Source organism: Lissotriton helveticus, chromosome 5_1, assembly GCF_964261635.1.
Source record: "Lissotriton helveticus chromosome 5_1, aLisHel1.1, whole genome shotgun sequence".
NCBI lineage: Eukaryota > Metazoa > Chordata > Amphibia > Caudata > Salamandridae > Lissotriton > Lissotriton helveticus.
Genome location: NC_136065.1, coordinates 2005750229 through 2005768229, shown reverse-complemented (window position 1 = coordinate 2005768229; position 18001 = coordinate 2005750229). Strand labels below are relative to the sequence as shown.

At 44.9% G+C, this 18001-nt stretch overlaps 1 pseudogene; it reads right to left on the bottom strand.

The window, feature by feature from the left end:
- Positions 1-15433, bottom strand: part of LOC144756168 (E3 ubiquitin-protein ligase TRIM39-like) — a 304125-nt pseudogene extending 288692 nt beyond the window's left edge.
- Positions 15434-18001: the final 2568 nt, after the last annotated feature.

Genomic DNA, 18001 nt, shown 5'->3' with positions numbered 1-18001 from the left:
GGTGGGGGGGTGTGAGCCCTTCTTAAGCAACAACAGCAACCCGTGTCAGGGCAAACCACTAAGGTCACAAAATTAATCTGCGCTTAACCCTCATGTACAAAGGCAGAAAGCAGTCAGGCTTAGCTTAGCAGCAAAATGTAAAGTATTTATGTGGCACACAAACAGCAATCATGAAGCAGAAGAAACATCCCAAACAGAGTTAGAAAAACTAATTATGATTTGATAAATCATTTGAGGGCAAAACAACTAAAATATAATGGTTAGAACCGGAGGCATGCAGTCTTCAAGATTTGGGTAAAATAGCACTCAGAAGCGCAAAGTACCAGCTGAGTTTATGTGCTCACGCTAGACTGGGACAAAGTCACATGTTCAGGCCTACCAAGATGGAGAGCAGGCTGGGTACAGGATCAAGTTTGGACCAATGAGAGTTGTACATTATGTCCTTGGTGCGAGGGCTGTGCAACGTGGCTTTGCGAGGCTTTGTGTTGCTCGCTGTCTGAGCTCCCTTTGATGCCAGTCAAGGGTCCACTACTTGTGGAGACACCACTTGATGATCAGGCTCTCACTCCAGGAAAGGCCAGCTGGCCTCGGGCAGGTCCAGGCAGGTTCAGTGCAGAAGGTCATCTTGGAAGTTGCATGGTGGCCTTTGTAGCTTGTTGTGTCCCTGCACCTCAGGAGGTCAGCAAACTGACCCATGGAGCCATTCAGGTAGCCTGGGATGAAAGCAGCAGGTCCAGTCTTCCTTCTCAGACAGGAAGGTAGTCCTCAAGCAGTAGCGAAGTCCTCTGGCAGCTGAGGAAGGCCTTCTTCTGTAGTGTCCACAGGTCCAGGATTGATTTGAAGTGTTGGTCTGAGGGTCCAATATATGTATACCTGGTGCCAGCGATAAAATGGGAGAAACTTCTAGATTTCCCTCAACATCTGGTTCTGTAATTTCCTTCCTTCCCCTGCCTAGGCCCCAAGATGTCTGGGGTGACAAAAGCTCAGTGGCAAGTTATTTGTTAGTGTACTGAGGAAGCCCCTTTGAAATGTAAGTTGGGCAGGGAATAGCTCAGCCCTCCCATCCTTGCAGGATGGTCTATCCTGCCAACACGTAGACTCCCTATGTTACACTGTCTGGGAGAAATACACAAAGGCCAACTGCTTCTAGTTATTTGACCCAGGACATAGACTGTAGTTGCTAACTTTCTAAAAAGTGTTGTTTTTAGAATTGTGTCTTAAAATCTGACTTCACCATTAAAGAGGGCTTTAAATTACAATTCATTTGAATGTAAATATGACTTTCCTACCTGCTTCCAATATGTGAGTTTGTCACCAACAGGACATGTAAAACTTAAGATACATGTCCAACTTTTTAAATACGCTGTACCCTGTACTATGGGCTGGTTAGGGCCTACCTTAGAGGAGACTTATATGTGTTATAATGAAAGGTTTAGGCTTGGCAAAATCTTCCTTTTGCCAAGTCAAATTTGCACTTTTCAACTGCACACAGGGTGCAATGGCAGGCCTTAGACATATTTTTAAGTGCTACTTAAGTGGGTGGGACAATAAGTGCTGCAGGGCCACTAGTAGCATTTAATTTACAGGCCGTGGGTATATCTAGGGACTTCTATGTGCCATTTATGTGGAAGCCAATTTTACTATGTTTAAAAGTGTGAGCATAAGCACTTTAGCACTGTTCAGCAGTGATAAAGTACACAAAGTACCAAGGCAAACAATAACAAATTCAGCAGACAGGAGTGAAGGCAAAATGGTATGGGGGTGAAGGGGGTGCGGAGGCGTGAGAGCACACGGAAGGCTGACGGGTCTAACATCTTAGTATTATTTGAATAAATTAAACATCGTTTACGGTTTTTAATTCATATATAAATATTTTTAATGTGTCTGCAATAAATAAATGTAGCTCATCAGGCCATAGCCGAAAATGCATTCATTGACAATGAATTTGAGGGTAGTGGATAATAAACTGATTTAAGAATTTTACTTTTGAATAATCCGACTTATGTACGCTTTGTTGGGTCAGTGTCATTGTGTCATTCAGACACCAAAAGGGATATTAACTGAGAAACCTATTGACATGGGAAACCTTTGTTAGTATGACTGCTCATTCCCCAATCAACATACATGAAGCATATTTCTTTGAGACACACTTTGTTGAATAGAAATAGCATTTTTTAATCGTGCATATTCTGCAAATGGCATGTAAACAGAGGATCTAGTTATGTAAGGTGCAGAATGAGCACACATAACAGGGTGCGAATCTACCAAATGCATAACAGGAGTCTTCTGATAACCAAATTGAGACATCTGCCACCCACAGAAACTACAACTCTCATGTAGGCATGTGCAACGCTAACAATCACACACAAGGTGATTCTCACAAAGTATGAACACGTTTGTGGCAAAGATGAGACCGTGAAGTAGGGCAAACTCCTCTGGGAACAATAAGCACCAATGTTGAATGCGTGAGGGCATAAATAAGGGAAGTGGGTAGCTCCGTAAAGAAGTAACAGTCAAAAATAATGAACCAGACAAGCCCCTTGAAAGGACAGCAGTTGAAGGGCGTGAGAACCCACTTTAAATATTAATCACAATCCTTGCAAGAGGGAACCACTAAAGTCACTAAATAAACCTGTGCTTAATCAACCCCTCGGTTAGCTGTGGCAGACAGCAGTCAGGCTTAATTTAGAGGCACTGTGTAAAGTGTGCGATTGATGCTTCTTCCTGCAGGATTTGCACTTGCATATCTGTGATTGGCGGTGGAAGAGAAATGTGGCTTTGAGCCGAGTGCCCTTCGACAACAATGAGATTCGTTCGACCTGTTTTTTCATGAGCACAGACTGCCAAAATATGTGGCATTTCTATCCAGATTTAGCAGGGCCTTGAGAAATATGTAAATCCTGATGGCCGTTTCAGGCATGTCACCCACTTTGCAAAATCTGAGCAAGAAATAGTATTTGAACACTGAAAATCAGGCTACAGACGTTTGTTTGTAGGTCTTAATGAATGTGACAGTGCTGTAGAGGCTGGAGTCTTTGATTCCCCACTTTAAAAGTCTCATACCTACCACAGGAATGTTTTTTCATAAACGTAGACATCAGGAAGGGTATACGCACATCATCTGTGGATCTAAAGTATATCTCTGGATGTCCGAAAAGTGGACTAGAACTTGGCATTCTAGCTATGTTGTACCTCCTAGTGGACACATCACTAGTCACAGTTTGCACAGAAGGCGGGCTGTCATGACAGTCCTAAAGTTGATTTATTTTTCTTCATCGTTTCAATGGAGTGTAGTTCAGTGTTTCCAAAAGATAAAATGTAATGCTGAACTATTAAAACAAGTAGCAAACTAAATCAGATAGGGATTTGTTAGTGAACAAATAGATGCACACAAGGAATTGCTCCTACAAAATAGAATGGCTTTAGATTGCCGTTTTGCTTCAAGAGGGGTGTCTGTGTAATAGCAGGGAAAGAATGTTGCAAGCTTTTACCAAACACCTCTCTCTGCATGCATGAACAGATGTACCATGTCAAAGTTATTATAGAACTTCACAAGATGTTAAAGTAGGCTAGACTTTAATTTCAATGGTTTCTGTACATGGCTAAACAGGATGTTTGGGAGTTGGGGTATGAGAATATTTAAAATAGTATTGCCCATTTTTTCAATTGTAGTAGCTTTATATGTCTTAATAAAAATATTGATGTGGTGCATTTTCTGCACTGTACTAATAAGGAAACTGTTCAAATGTTTTCCTTGCTTGCCATCTTTGAGGATGATGAGAATAATGAAGATGTGAAGAATTAAACTTTGAGATTGTTTGCAGTTGTATGTCTGAATGAGTTTTGCATCCCTGCAAAAAAACAGGTGGACTGAAAATTAATATAATTGCATGTTCCATCGTGTCTTGCATGAAAATTTGGTACCTGTCTCAGCCAAAGTCACAACGTCCACCCATATTTCATATTCAATTTGTTTTTTTATACTTTTTGTAGTGTTTAGGGGGTCTCATTTTGCATGCAAAGTTTCATAACGCTACAAATCCTCGAAGCCATTTTATTTTTGAGTCATAAATTGCAAGTTTTGGCTTTAATCATGAAAGGGAACCTCTCACTGGAACTTATTATCATAATTATTGAAGATGTATAGAGCGCATAACCACCCAGAGTGGGTTTCCCAGTGCTAAATACTAATGGTATTGGGATCTGAACTGACGCCATACATATCTCAGAAAAGCCAGGTTTTTAACAACTTTCTAAAAAGACAAGAACGATCGGCACAATCTCAAAGAGGTGGGCAAAGTATTCCACAGCTTAAGATCCAGATAGATAAAGGACCGGCCCCCTTGACAGGTTTTACTCACTCTTGGGACTGTGGAAAGTTTTTTATTGCAGGAGCGCAGTTCAGCTTGTAAGGCAACACCAAAGATCTGAAGTATTGGGGACCTGAAGTTGCCATAAGTTTGTGCAAATAGCACAAGGCTTTATAGTGGATTCGCTTTTCGATTGGAAGCCAGTGGAGATCTTGAAGAAGCAGTAAAGGTATATTTTGGGGGGAGGGGGGCGAATTAGTACTCTAGCTGCTGCGTTCTCAACTATCTGAGGCTGCTTTAATAATGCCTTAGGAACCCCTAAATAGATGATATTTCCAAAATTCAACCTAGAAATAATCAGTGCTTGGATCACTTTCCTCTGAGCAAAGGCAGGGAGGCAGACAAGAGTTTTCGCAAGCAATCTCAGCACTTCGAAGCACGTGGACGCTACCTTAGTAATCCGATTCCTCATTGAGAGCTTATTATCCACCAGAAACTAGGATTCTTAACTACGTGGACTGGGGTAGGAGCTAAGCCTATAGCCTCCAGCCAAAGATGAGGGACCCAAAGGTGAGGTTGGTTGCCTACCTAAAGAATATCAGTCTAGTCCTAATTCAGTGTGAGGGAATTACTGTTCATCCAGGTGATCACTTTTATGAGGCAACTATTGAAAGCATTAGCAGTGCGATTTGCATTGGATAACAATGGAGTTTCAGCAGCGTACAAAAAAACTAGAGACTGCAGTTCTCCATGATATCTGCCAATGTTCGGAAGTAAATACTAAAGAAGGTCGGGCTAAGTGAAGAACCCTGCGGTACACCTGATGAAAGTGCCGTTTCGTGTAGACCTGAAAGGAGCAGTTCAGCAAAAATTCCTTTAATCAGTGCCTGGCCATGCACACCCATCTCATACAATCATTGTATATTGTAGTTAACTGGGTCAAATGTGCACTAAGGTATAGTACAATCAGGACCGCAGTACCGTAAATTTCTAGCTGGAGCCGAAGTTGTTCGGTGACACCAAGTAGGGCCGATTCTGTACTGTAGCTGGCCCTAAAACTTGATTGGCTGGGATGAAGGAAACCATTTGGTTCAATGAAAGTCAGAACTTGTAGATTTACACGCTTTCAAGAGTTTTTGGCAGAATGGGCAAAAGCGAGATCGACCTATAGTTGGATCAGTTTAGGAGGTCAATATTTTTTTTTAATTTTTTTTTTAGAAGGGCCTTACCATTGCATGCTTAAGGAACATGACCTTCTATAAGTGAGGAGTTCAAATGCTGGGCTGATAGTTCTGGAGTTCTGGATATAATTTACCAAGAGTCAAAGGCGAAAGGGAGTCTAGGGGAGATCCTGATTTCATGGTGTAAAGAAGCATGATAAAAGTCGAAAATTCCAGGGGCAAGAAAGTGTTTAAAAAGCAAGGTGCAGCAGAGACAAGGAAACTTTCCTCACTTGTAACCTGTTGCGAACAGGCAGTAGCAACCTCAAAAGTAACAGTCTAAGTTTTTGACTGTGCATTGCTATAGTTGGGTATACATGAGAACGATGCATGAATGTTAGCCAGCTTTTTAGAAAAGAAGTCTGCTAATTCGTTACACTGATGATGAAGTAAAGATAGAGATGGGAAAACTTTAGCAGGATATGATTATGGTTTTTATCACTTGAAAGAATTTTGAGGCAGTTTTGTGCAATGATATTTTTTTCTAAGTTGTAAGAAGTTCTATAAATGCAGCACTTTTTATAAGTGTTTAATGCAGATTTCTGCTTTTCTAACCATGAATTTCAAAATGTTCTATGCTCATCATTATCTTTTTAAATTTTGTTATTGCTAGTCCTAGGATTCCTCAAACTCTTTCTATGTAAAATCCTGCCACCTGCCGATAAGTCTTTTATTGCAATCTAAGAAAGTTTTTCGTAACAAATTTGTTTTATTCATTTGCGTTGAGAAAGAAATGGTCCTTCATTTACTGCACCTGTGGCACTTGCTACTCCAATTGGCCAATCTGAGTGGAAGCTATGGTCGGTTGAAATGATCATTATCTAATTGTGTTTTTTCCCTATTTAAATTTTGCATTAAATGTAGTTTAGCTCTTAGGCTTCCAGTGTGTATTGTGTTTTATTTTTCAACCTTCACATACCTCTCATTTCACAGAACACTGGACGAATACATTTCCAGTGCTGCACTGATTCGGTCATGACTTGCAGAATTGAATTGATTGGAGTCATGACTGACAACCAAGTGAGAAGTCTGGCTGGGGTCTGAGAAACAACACTCACAGCAGTGCAAGTTGTAGACATGATGGTGACAAAGGCTCGATGCAGACAGCCAGTGAGGCAGGGTCCTTCATGTGTGCAGTTATACAGGTGATCCACATTGTGAACAGCAAGGGGATGATCTAGAGCGGATCTGTCCCTTGCTCTGATGAAGCACTGATCCATTACTGAAGGATCCCTGATCCATCCCTTATGGATCTACCAAGATTGTTCTAGGAAAATGTGAGCGTGGCTTCCCAATCGACGACTGTTCTCTTCTCTGAACCAAGCCTTACATTGCCTCTATTCTGGAACAAAAGATAATTGAAGAGTGTAGCACAACAGAACAGATGTGATATGCTCAGGCAGTCAGTCCAAAACTATATAGTCTGTACCTGACCAGCATGCCAGGGCCACACAGCTTCACCAGGAACCAGGACATGATCTAATAACACAGCCAATCAGAAAGCCACTATGCAATAGCACAATAAAGCATTCAATTCATAATCCTCAAGGCACATTATGTGTTTTTTTCAGCGACATAACCATTGGCTCGAATGCACACAACAGCCAAACCTAAAATTATTATTATAGCCCTCAGAATGACTGGCTACAAGAAAGTACCAAAGCGGTCTCAGTGTCAGATTGTATGTTTTGGTTTACAAACCCCTTTCCTCCAACAGCAAAATTAGGCCAGTTTCACCCTATCCATGAACTATAGCACACATACCTAAAACAGTCTCTGTAACTCCAACTGCTATATTTCAAATGTGTTGCATAAGGTATTACTTTTGCTCTACCGAGTGATTATGACCTGTTTGAAAAAAACGCTGTATAGTTGACGTTTTCATTATGTATTTATGTTACTTTATATGTGTAGTTTAGGGCAATAGACCACAGCAACTAAATAAAGCACACTCCTATGTTCTCTAAAGTATCTTTATCATGTTAAATACTGTAATCAAGCTAACAAGTTTAGCGGGTTCAAAGGGACACCCATTAAAATATACAGAAATAGCTTATGTGCAGTGGTGATTTTACATGAAGCATACTAGCTATATGCAGAGCAGTTAAAAAAATACCAATCCAGACAAACATTCCTTGTGAGACTGCAGAGTACAGGGGTACATATTCAAATAATTATCCAAGAGTAATGTTCTAGCTTATTTTTACTTACAGTAAATATCATAAGTGAAACTGAAGATATGTTGCAAGTAAAGAAGCCAAAATCTGTGAACGAGGTTAGAGGTGTCAAATAATTGTTGACAAAAAATAAATGTGTTCATTCTATTTTGCCACATTATCCAACTTAGCTGGCATTTGACCTGACAGCATGTGTGCCAATTTCAACCAGTTGTGGCATTTTAGCCAAAGGTGCTTGCATTCTGTAATTTATGATCCCATCCCTACGCAATTTAAAGGTAAACCTACAAGTCCCAAAATGCAACTTGCCGCTGGCTTACATACCAGGAAGTTGTTGCACAAGACAGGGGGCCACTTGACAGCTCTTAACACATTTAACAAGGCAACTACTGCATATATAATCAGTTCTCTTTCAACAGTATATATATATATATATATATATATATATATATATATATATATATATATATATTTAACAAAACAAAACCCTTTCAGGCATAGAGTGACGCATACATTATGCAAAAAAGAAGGAGAGAACTCTGGGTAGGTCTCAGTTTAGGTGGAAAGCAGCTCTTGTTAGAGCACTCTCAACACCAGCGACACTCTACATCTGCTCACCTCAAATGTCTGTTTTTCTATCAAAGTTTTTAAGCATAGGATTAGACAGTGCTATCCATGCCGAGATAGAAAATGACAAAGTCTTTCGCCATTTAAACAGCAAAGTCTTTAAGCATAGGACTAGTACAGTGCAGTCCTTGCCGAGCTGTCAAATAACAAAAGCCATTTATCACTCCAGGCACAATATTACAGCTTTGAATTGGTAAAATACCAACTCAAGCCAACCTGAAATGAATAAAAGCAACCCCTGACACAGTGTTTCCCTAGCAGACCATTCACCCTGAAAAAGATCTACTGATATCTTCTATCAAAAAGGAGGGTGCGATGTTGGGTTATAATGTAATGCCCAAATTGATTTCTACCCCAGGACACGAATGAGCAAAGATGTTTGTGACTGCTCAATACAGAGGGGATCAAGGCTGCTCTGCTTGTTTTCATTAGAATCACAGCAGTGGCTTTCAGCAAGAGGTTTGCTTGTTTTCTTCAGGGCATTACTACAGCTGCAACCTGGAGTCCCCTCTGAGGGGTTACTTCGGGGGAGAGGCAGCCCCACGGGTCAAAGACATTTGGTATAGTCATGGGCAGTGTCTCCCATGGGGAGCATCGTTTAGTCTGGTCCCAACCTCTGTTGCTCCACCTCTACAGCACACATACCTTGTGCTCCTCTGCAGCCTCTGGAATTGGAAGCAGTATACGTCTCGCCCCGTTGCCGCCCTGGCTTTACAGCACAGATCCCGTGCAATCCTCTATTTTCTCTCGAAGGGGGAGCACAGTATGAGGCTGGCCTAACCCTTCTCCAGACCTTGTACTCCTGGGCAACATCTCGATTGTAGTGTAGTACTGTCCGTCACACACAGCATCTGAACCAGACCGGAAGCACGCATACTCCTGTGCAGTAGTTGAAATGGAGTAGCCGGGCCGCCAATTTTTGAAACAGCTCTAGAACACGAACATACACACACAAACACAACACACGCACCCCCAACCTATTCGGCGGCCTTTCGAGTGGGAGCACCATGACCCAGCTCTGTAGCTCACATACCTTGTACTCCTGGGCAGCTTCTCGAATGGGGAGCACCGTGTGCTGCTTGTGATCACGTGTGTAGCATCCCGCTACAATAATCACAGACAGAGATATGTACTATCAATGGAGCTTTATTATCATGCTCCCTGCCTGTCTCCTGTCCCTACTCTAACTGACTTCCCCTCGCTCCTGCTCCTCCTCTTCCTGCCCTCCCCTGTCTCCACCCACAACCACTAGTCTGCTAACTTCACAACATCTCCCCCTTTTGTAACAAAACAAATGAAAATTCTGACTTCTTAGTCCATTTTTGCAATAAGTCTTCTGGGTGGACGGGTATCCCGATGAGGTCGTGGCGACTTGACACCCGGACCAATGCTGTTCGGTGTTTCATCGACAGGACTAATGTTCTCGCAATCATCTGTCCGTGGTTCAGCCGAACCAGGAATGGCTATCTCACTAGATGCAGTTTCAGTGGTGTCTTGTGATAGTTTCTTGAAGTGTGAAATGTTTGTGGTGATTCGCCGCTGCTCTGATTCGGCAGTCAACATAGTTCCTTTCCGTTTCGTGATTACTAACGGTTCATCCTTGAAAGGGCAGTCAGTCTTCCTCTGCTGCTCTTGTCTGACAAGTACCTGGTCCCCTTCATGTAATGAGAGTGACCTTGCTCTCCTCCGTCGATCTGCATATGACTTCATCTTGTCTTTTCGGTGTTTGTCAGTCACCATCATCTCGTGATGTTCTCGAGCAGGTGACACTGATGGTCGTAAGGCCCCTTCCCACATTGGAATGCGGTTCCGCATGGGACGTCCCAGCATGAGAGTCGCTGGGCATTGCCCTGTGGTTGCATGAGGGGTTGTTCGGTAGGCTCGGAGGACCTCATTGAGGGCTACTTGTAAGTCCTTTCCCTCCGCCGTTGCATGCTGAAAAGTCTTTTTAAGTGTGGCCATGAATCTTTCGATTGTTCCATTGGCCTGTGGCCAGAGGGGCGTAATCTTACGGTGGTGGAAATCTAGATGTTTTGCAAACGCTGCAAAGTCTTGTCCATTGAATGGGGGCCCATTGTCCGTCTTCACTTTAGAGGGAACTCCCCAAGCCGCAAAGACTTCATCAAGCACCTTGAGAGTGCTCGCGGCATTAGTCGATGGTACAAAGTGTGCAAAGGGATATCTGGAATGTTCATCAATGATGGCCAACACATATTTGCCCGATGACAGGGGTCCATAGAAATCAATGGCAATCTCTTGCCACACTCCCGGTGGAAGGGGGGTCATGTTCAAGGGTGCTGGAGGATCATTTTTGCTTGTGAGCTGACAGAGGTGACAATCCTTCAAAGTGGCTTCCACCATTTGGTCAAGGTATGGAAACCATACTCGCTCTCTCAGTGCACGCTTGGTTGACACAATACCCCGATGTCCTTCATGAGCAAGTGCAACTACTCCTTGTCTCAGTTTGGTAGGGATTACGATTTGCTGGTCTCTCAGCAGTATGCCATCAGTGGTGGCAGACAGTTCACTGCATACATGTTGGAAAGCTTGCATTTCCTGTTTGAGGAGTGGATCAGTCTCTTCATCCTTAGAATCGTGTCTCCACCTGTTGTGTCGAATTCGGCGTAAGACCTTCTGCATGACAATGTCTTGGGACGTACTTTCTCGGATGGTGTCCATTGGAATGGCAGGAGGGAGAGCTTGATCTGTCACAAAGTGTATGTATTCTTCCGCAATGGAGGGATTAGAGGCTGACGATGCAAGTGGATGTCTAGACATGTAGTCAGCCGGGTTTTCTGACTTCCCCGGCTTGTGGACGATGGTAAATGTGTATTCCTGTAACCTTAGGCCCCACCTCTCAATTCTTGGGGGCATCTTGGATCGGGGATTTCCGTAAATGGTGACAAGGGCTTGGTGGTCTGTAATTAGAGTGAAGTGCTTACCATATATGAAAACATGAAAATGTTCACATGCCCACACTACGGCAAGACTTTCTTTCTCGGGCTGCGAGTATGCCCTCTCCGGGTCAGTTAGGCTGCGACTCGCATAAGCAATGATTCGACGTTGATCTGACTCGTTGTCATACTGTGCCAGGATGGCTCCAAGCCCAACGGGGCTGGCATCCACAGTTATTTCCGTTTTTCGTTGTGGATTGAAGTATGACAAGTGATCTGCAGTTGCCACCGCCTTCTTGATTTCTTGGAATGCTTTCTCACATTGGGGAGTCCATTCAAACGGTTGACCCTGTTTGGTCAAGATGCGGAGGGGGTGGCTGATCGTCGCATAGTCCTGGATGTACCGAGCACAATAACTGGCCATCCCGAGGAATGACCGGAGCTCATTGACGTCTTGAGGACTCTTGGTGTTGTTCAGAGTCCCAATTTTGTCGGGGTCAGGTTTCATGCCAGCACCAGAGAAGATATGACCAAAGAATTTTAATGTGTCTTGATGAAATTCACATTTGTCTCTGTTCAGGGTCAGGTTTGCTTCTAGTAGTGCGTGACAGACACGATTGAGTGCAATGTCATGTTCTCGTAAATCAGAGCCATATACAAGGATGTCATCACTATAGTTGAGCGTATTGGGAATGTTCTGGATGACTTGTCTAATGGCCTCTTGAAATATTTCAGCTGCTGAAGACACTCCAAAGCTGAGCCTCTTATATCTAAACAACCCAAGATGAGTTGCAAATGTGGTGATGTATCTGGATTTTGCCTCTAGTTCCAGTTGATGGTATCCCTTATTTAAGTCCAATTTGGAGAACACCTTCGCCCCGTTGAGAGCTGAGATCATGTCGCTCAAGTGTGGTCCTGGGTGTCTCTCTCTTTCAATTGCAGTGTTGGGCAAACGCAGTGCCCTTTTTGGGGACAATGACTACTGGAGATACCCACGGTGTTGGGCCTTCGGTGCGCTCGATGATGTCAGCGGCTAGCAGGTCCTGGAGTTCCTCTTCCACCGCGGTCTGTAAATGGAATGGCACCCTTCGTGGATGCGGAGCAACTGGCCTGACTTGTTCGTTGATGTGCAGCCGCACTTGACAGTCCTTTAACTTGCCTAGCCCTTGAAATAGTCTGGGGAACTGACGGGTCACGTCTTGGTTTCCACTGACCTTGAAAAGAATTTCCACTAGGTGAAGGCGTTCTGCTGTCGGTAAGCTCAACAGACAGTCTGCTTCAGGGCCTTTGATAATGTGAATGACTGCTGAAATGGTTGTGTCTTCATGTTTGAGGGTTGTCGAGAACTTCCCCAGGCAAGGAAGTGGCTTCTTGGCCATCCATGTGAAGACTCTGACGGGTGCGAATGACAGAGGGGGACGCGGACTCATTCTTTCGTATTCAGTGACTGGAATATAGTTCAGAGACGCACCTGAGTCTAGTACAAATTTGGTGTCGTGATTGCCAACCTTGATGTCCAGCCTCGGATATGTTTTGAGCTGATCTGGATCCGCAGCTAAGTTCAAATATTCAATAGTATATACAGAGTCTCTGGATGACGGCCTGGATTCCTTGGACTGTGATCTCCGGTCCCACCTGGACCGACGTGATTCCCTGCTGGAGTGTGACGACCCTGACGACAGCTCAGTTTGGTCTTGAACCGCTCGTGCATGGTATCTTCGGCTGTCAGATCGGGACATTCTTGAGGTACCTCCTCGTGGCTCAGGCTGAACTGTCCTGTTGGTTCCACCTCTTCTCTCTTTGTGGTACTCCCCACACATCGCTTCAAAATGATTGGTTCTGCCACATTTCCGGCATTTCTGACCCATGGCAGGGCAGCTATCCACATGGGGGTAATCATACCCACACCGAAAACACTTCCTTATATTTTCAGATCTTCTTTCTTTCTTCCACGGTTCTCGCCGCTGATGTCGTGATTGTTCTTGACGAGATGACGGGCGTGACCTCCACTGCTTGTCTCTCGAGCTTCTTCGCTGGTCACTTCTGGCGTGCACACGTCGCACTAACTCGCGACTCCCTTTGTGCCCTGTTTCGATGGCAGCTGCATGCTCCTCCGCTTGATCAAAGATCCGTGTCATCTCCTCGATCTCATCTAGTGTATGTTCTTTCCTCAGCAGCCGTCTCCTCAGTTGGTCGGAGTGACAACCATCAATTATTTGTGATTTTACTGCAGCATCAGTAGAGAAGTTATCAAATGCGCAATGCTTGGCTAGTCTCCTCAGGCGCATCATGAAAGCACTCATCGGTTCTTCCTTCCCTTGACGTGCTGAGTGGAAGGTGTGTTGTTCATAGTCGACGTTCTTTTTGTGAAGGAACCTTTTATTTAGAGCGTCACGCACTTTGTCATATGTATCTGCCTCTGTGGCAGGAAGGTCCTTAATTATTTTGACGATCTCCTGCCCCGCCAAGTTACGCAGGGCAATCAACTTCTTTTTGTCCTCAGTCACCTCCGATCCCTCGATATAATCTTCAAATTCTTCGAACCATTCCTGCCATTTGGGGCCCATTGTTCCCCCAGTGGTCACTTTGAGGGGTTCGGGCGCTCGCAGGTGTGACCCGCCTGGAACTGTAGGCTTGACATCTGCCGCCTGGCGATCGTCATCAGACATCGTTGCAGTGTCCGTTTAAGTTTCTATCACGCTCACTTGGTCTCCCCAATGCTTGTTTATTTTCAAGTATCAATGTTTGTTTGATTCGGGTACCAATGCTTGGTTCCTTGCCAATGTTTGTTTGTTTTCGGGTACCAATGCTTGTTTCTTTGCCAATGCTTGTTTGCTTTCGGGTACCAATGCTTGTTTCTTTGCCAATGCTTGTTTGCTTTCAGGTACCAATGCTTGTTTCTTTGCCAATGCTTGTTTGTCTTGGGTACCAATGCTTATTGCTTTTCCTTGGTGCCTGACTTCAAAATGGCCGCCCGTTGAAAATCAAGGGGTCTGTCTTGATGAGCGCCTGACTCTAAGATGGCCGCCGCCAGTACCGGCACACGAGGCTTTCTCTCTCTCTCTCAGCCCAGGCACTCCAGACTCACCGGCCAACAGTCACAGGGCAGCGCGCTCCAGCCAACACTGTTCTTTGGCCACCACAGCAACCAGGTGAGGTTGGGGTGGGCTCCCGCCTCGCTCTGCACTTTCCCGCTTTTTCTTCGCGGTGGCCTGCCGACTTACACGCATCAAGCGTGAGGATTTCACCGACGGCGGGGTCTCAGGCTCGGGCTTTCCGGCGCTTGGTCACTCTCGCTGGTCAGTCTTGACAGACGTCCTACTCGACGCTGGGGGCACTTTTCTTTCTCTTTGAGGCACACAGCAGGGTCGGAGTAGGCTCCCGATCTCTGCACTGTTGATGCTCACGCTTCTGGCGGGGTCGCGTGTCGGTGCGCTCCGTTTCTTCTTTCTTTGAGCTTTCAGCGCTCGGATGCGCAGCCCCTCAGAGCTCTCTCCTGAGGGGGGTGGGGGGGCGCAGGTTGCCTGCGGCTGGCCTCTTCTCCTGGGGCATCAGCAGCTCGCACTTCTCGGCAGCGTTTTCTTTTCTTGATGCTGCCGGGGACAGGGTGTCTCTCTAGACTTTCTGCAGGCAGTGGGTTTGACTGAATCCCACCCTCGTCGCCAGTTGTAGCATCCCGCTACAATAATCACAGACACAGATATGTACTATCAATGGAGCTTTATTATCATGCTCCCTGCCTGTCTCCTGTCCCTACTCTAACTGACTTCCCCTCGCTCCTGCTCCTCCTCTTCCTGCCCTCCCCTGTCTCCACCCACAACCACTAGTCTGCTAACTTCACAACAACGTGACACGCTGCAAACTACACAGATGGGCTCCTGGTCATCTTCACAGAAGAGTTTCAGTTTCTCTTCGTGTTCTCTGCACAGGTTCGCCTCCTGGGGGGTCGCACTCGGTATCTGAAGCTGTTTGGCGATTTCCACCACGTTTGCCAGGTGCCTGTTGGGCCGGAGGGATTTACTTCGAGATTTGTCTCTGCACTGAGGGCAGGGGAAGTTTGTCTGCAGTCCCTCCCAGTACCGAGTGATACAGGACAGACAGAAAGTGTGTCCACACTTCACAACCACGGGGTCTGTGAAATATTCCAGACATATGGAGCACGTGGCCTCCTCTTTCATGCCTCGGAGTTGGTGTGATGTAGCCATGACGTCCGTCCCGAATTAGGTACACGAGAAGTTAAGTTTCGTTTCTCACAGTTTTGGGAAAGGAAGTGTCTGTCTCGCCTTCCTTATACGTCCTCCAACTTTCATTGGCTGCTGTGCCTAAACAGAACTGCCCGCACCTGTGTGGCTGATCTGGGAGTGTCTGCAGCATAGAAGGGAGTGTCTGCGGGTGAGCTGAGATCGAATGCAGCTGAGTTTATTATTTATTTATTATTTGTGCGTTTTTATATAGCGCGGACTTTACCCGAAGGTGTCAGAGCGCTTCACAAAAGGAACAGTAATGATACATGAGGAGAAAATTACAAGTGAACAAATTACAACACCAAACATTAAGTTACATGAGGCAAAACTGACAAATGTGAGCAAACAAAATACAAGTGGTAGCAAACGGTACAATTATAGGAGGAAAAAGTGACGTGTGCAGGTTACAAAGGTATACAAAGTTCAAGTAGCGGTATAATACTGCAATAAATGGTAGACACTCAAACACAAGAACAATCGTTACATAGGCAATGGTGGCACTTGAGCAAGTATCTAAAGCAAACGAAATGTAAGAGGTAGCAAACAGTATGTTACAAGAGAAAAGTGACGTGTGCATGTTACAAAAGAGTACCAAGCACAGGTAGAAGAATAATGCTGCAATACTCGGCAGACACTCAAACCACAAGAACACACTGGGAAGGCACTTCGATTGTCATGGAGAATAGAATTTTCTATAATGGAAGGTCTTCCTTCAGGTAATAGAGAGGGCGTGAATTAAATTTGGAAGTGTCTTTGAAGGAGGAGAACCTTGAGGTCAGTTTTGAAGGCCTGGGAGGAGGTGGTGGTCCGGAGCTGAGGCGGAAGTGAATTCCAGATTCTCACTGCGTTGCCTGAAAAGGATTGGGCCATCGAACTTTCCTTCTTGAAAGTGGGAGGTTCGAGCAGTACATTTTCCGCATTACGTGATGGTCGAGGCTCCAGAGAGTATCAGTTTATTCGCCAGGTAGCGAGGAGAGGAGGAATGCAAGGCTTTGTGGGTGATACAGGCAGTCTTGTAGATAGATCTTGCCTCGATGGGAAGCCAGCGGAGGGTTGATAACGTGGGTGTGATGTGGTCGCTTCTTTTGGCCCCAAAAATGAAACGAGCTGCTGAATGGAGAACAGATTTAAGGGGGGACAGATGGGATTTGGGGAGGCCAGTAAGAAGAGAATTGCAGTAGTCAAGTCTGGAGAGGACCAGCGATTGGACCAGTGTTTTAAGGTCTTGCTCCGGGAAGAAGCGACAAATTCCCCAAAGAAGGTGCAATTGGTATTGAGCAGACTTTGCAATGGAATTGATGTGGGAGATTAGATTGAGTTTTTTGTTGAGTATGACACCAAGGGATTTTGCGCTGTCGACAATTATGGGTTTATAGTTAAGTAGATTCATCTGATCCATCCATGATTGAACCGGGGGAGGAGAAAGTGAGGAGGAGAGGAGGAGGAATTCAGTTTTGGAGGGATTCAGAATCAGTTGATGAATTGACTTCCAGTTTTGAATAGAGTCGAGAGTAGAGTTTAGGATGGAGAGATCATGAGTGGAGGCAACCTTGAGGTAGATTTGAGTGTCATCTGCATAGAGATGATAGTGGATCCCGGATTTACTAAGGAGATTTCCCAGAGGTTCTAAATAGAGATTGAACAATGTGGGTGCAAGTATAGAGCCTTGAGGAACACCTTGACCTACCGCCAAAGGAGATGAAAGACTGTTCGCTATTTTGATAATTTGGGATCTATCGGAGAGGAAAGAAGCAAACCATTTAAGCACAGTGCCCTCCATGCCCATTCTCTTTTGGAGAGTGTTGAGGAGGGTGTTGTGATTGACAGTGTCAAAGGCGGCATAAAGGTCAAGGAGAATTAGAAGACAAGACCCCCCTGAATCGAGTATCCACAGCGCGTCATCAATCACTTGCAGCAGGGCTGTTTCAGTGCTGCAGTTTTGGATGAAGCCAGACTGAAAATTATCAAGAAGATCATTGTCCTTGATATGACGAGAGAGTTGTTTTGCCTCACATCTTTCTGTGATCTTCGCAAGAAAGGGTAGGTTAGTGGTGGGGTAGAAGTTGTTGAGGTTATTCGCATCCGCAGTGGGTTTCTTAAGCAGAGGGGTGACCTGCCCAGTTTTGAAGGATACAGGCAGGGAGCCTTGACTGAGGGAGAGGTTGACCAGAGTGGTCTAATAGGAAAGAGAATGGGTGTAGAAGTCAAAGACAATGGCACTAGGGATGGGGTCCAGGGAATGGTTGGAGGGCTTTGTTTCGCGGATGCAATTGAGGAGGGCATCTTCAGAGATGGGGTCAAAGTTCTGCCAAATGTCTAAGGATTTGCGTTCCTCTGGAGTGGTAGGATGAGCGACCTGATCCACCAGTGATTTCACTTTTTCGTCAAAGAATATAGCGATATCTGCTTCTTTCTTTGTAGAATCCTCCAGCTTGGAGGTTGGGGGAGAGCAGTTAAGATTCTTGATGAGATCGAATAGTTTTTTGGGTCTATTTTTGGCTTAGTCAAGGAGGGTTCTGAAGTGCGACG